We start from the raw sequence: 2,500 nt of genomic DNA on the forward strand, positions 1-2,500 counted from the left end.
CTCTCTTTCTCTTTCTGTCTCTGTCTTTCTTTCTCTCTTCTGTCTGTCTTTCTGTCTGTCTGTCTTTCTTCCTTTCTTTCCTTCCTTCCGTCCTACAACAAGGTCCCTTAAAACTTGCTTTAAGCTATCTCTCTCTCCTTCCTTCCATCCCCCTCTTTCTCCTTCCTTCCTTCCTTTCCTTTCTTTCTTCATTTCTTTCTTTCTCTCTCTCTCCCTCCCTCTCTCTTTCTGTCTATCTTTCCTTCCTTCCTTCCTCTCCTTTCTTTCTTCATTTCTTTCTTTCTTTCTCTCCCTGTCTCTTTCTATCTATCTTTCCTTCCTTCCTTCCTCTCCTTTCTTTCTTCATTTCTTTCTTTCTTTCTCTCTCTCCTCTCTCTTTCTATCTATCTCGCCTTCCTTCCTTCCTTCCTCCCCTCTCTCTCCCTCCCTCTCTCTCCACCCCCCACTTTCTCTCTATGTGTGTGAAGCCAGCCATTACCAAAACGCCCCCACCGCTGCAAACCTGAGCAAAGAAAGCTGCAGTACAGGATAGATCGCAGCGGGGGGGGGGGGAGGAGCTCCGTTAGAAAGAATTTACAGATTCGGGGGCGCCTCCCGCCAGGCTGAGCCACCCGAGAACCGGGGTTCAACTCCCCGGCGGGGCCAGGATCATTCCCCCCCCCACAAAGGAAGCGCCTCCTTCTTTCGGGCACCGTTCACTTCTCGCCCCCTCTTTTCATTTCGGGGCCCCACCCTTTTCAATTCGCCTTCCCCCCCCCTCCAAAGTCAGGCCGGCGTTGCTTTGCTGCGCCCCCCCCCCATATAATCTGCACCCTTGTCCCTCGTCCTCCCCAACTCCGTGGATTTGGGTACGGTGGGAGGGAAGGGAAGGCCACAAAACGGGTTGCGGGGGCTCCGTTGCAAAAGGGGGGGGGCGACGCGAACGGGCCCGGGGTTGATCACACACACCCCCTTGACAAAAGGTTGCGTGGGCCGTGACGTCTCCCCTTCCAATAGGTGCAGGCGCGCGTGAGCTTTGCAAACTCGCTGGATTTTCCTGCGGGGGGGGGGCAGCGGTGGTGGTGGTGGAGGAGGCGGCCCGGGCATCTCGGCAAGATTTAATGTCCCGAAAGGAATGAGAAAGTGACCTCGGGCGGTTTGCTTGCTCGCGCCGCCGGATTTGGAGCTTCGGACTATTTGCTGGAATCGCTAGAAGAAGAAGAAGAAAAAAAAAAAGAAAGAAGAAGAAGCGAGCAGGAGAACCGGCCTTGGAATCGGTCGCAATTTCTCGGTGGGGGCCTTCCGCTTCCTTTGCAATTGGTTGGAGGAGAAGGTGAGCCGAGAGGGCATGAAGCGTGGGTGTGAACGTGGAAATTGTAAATTGTCTTTTCTTTCTTTCTTTCTTTCTTTCTTTCCTTCCTCGTTTCCTTCCATCCCTCCCCTTTGCTTCTTTCCCATCTCTCTCTCACTCTTTTCTTTCCTTCCTTCCTCGTTTCCTTCCATCCTCCCTTTGCTTCTTTCCCATCTCTCTCTCACTCTTTTCTTTCCTTCTTCCTCGTTTCCTTCCTTCCCTCCCCTTTGGTTCTCTCCCATCTCTCTTTCCCTTCCTTTCCTTCCTTCCTTCCTAACTTCCCCGTTTCTTTCATTCCCTTCCTTTTGCTTCTCTCCACCTCTCTCTCTCTCTTCATTCCTTCCTTTCTTTCTCCCCTTCTCTCTCCCTTTCTCTCTCTTTCTCTCTCTCTCTCCCTCTCTTTCTTTTTCAAATTGTCTCTGGATCGGCCTGTCTTGCTGCGCAAAGGAGGTAGGATCGGGAAGAAGGGACGGGCGGCGTATGATCTGGACCAGTGCGCCTTTCGGTCCGGAGGGAGCCTTGTTTAAATCCACCTCAACAGTGAGGAGTAAGGATTTTCATTGGGGGGGGGGTGTTCCCCCCTACACACGGCAACTGACTCCTACCTTGCAGTTATATAGAATTCGATTTAAGAGGCGCGGGAGGGGGGAGGAATGACACCCCCCTCCTTAAACAATACCCAAGCCTTTCACGCGTTTCAGGAGCAACCCCCGTGGGCCTTTGCATAGAAATGGGTTTCTATCGGTTTGCAAATAGGTTTTATATATGCTTGTGCGTTTGTGTGGGTATGTATGAAGTTTTAAAATTAAGGGAGACTAGGATAGCACTATTTCGGCCCTGTATAAAAGGAGCTGTGACCTTCCTTCAATATACCAGGGTGATCCGACATAAAATATATATAAATATGTTCTTTTGAGCAGTGTGTGTATGTATGTGGGCATGTATATAAATTGATGGTCAATCAGTGTTGCTTCCTAAGTGGACAGTTTGATTTCACAGAAGTTTGGTCTAATTGGAGTTATATTGTGTTGTTTGAGTATTCCCTTTTATTCTTTTGAGCAGTGTGTATACATACACACACACACACACACACACACATATGCTCAAAAGAATAAAAGGAAACTCTTAAACAACACAATATAACTCCAAGTCAATCAAACGTCTGTGAAA

General features: G+C 49.6%; 1 protein-coding gene across 1 annotated transcript in view; it reads left to right on the forward strand.

Annotated features, from left to right (window-relative positions):
• The first annotated feature begins 1,045 nt into the window (after positions 1-1,045).
• The window catches only part of TBX5 (T-box transcription factor 5), a 56,608-nt gene continuing 55,153 nt past the window's right edge, over positions 1,046-2,500 (forward strand). Inside the window, exon 1 of the mRNA XM_070762294.1 lies at positions 1,046-1,312. The gene's annotated coding sequence lies outside the window, so the exon portion shown is untranslated. The remainder of the gene's footprint in view (positions 1,313-2,500) is intronic.

Source organism: Erythrolamprus reginae, chromosome 10 (genome assembly GCF_031021105.1).
Source record: "Erythrolamprus reginae isolate rEryReg1 chromosome 10, rEryReg1.hap1, whole genome shotgun sequence".
NCBI lineage: Eukaryota > Metazoa > Chordata > Lepidosauria > Squamata > Dipsadidae > Erythrolamprus > Erythrolamprus reginae.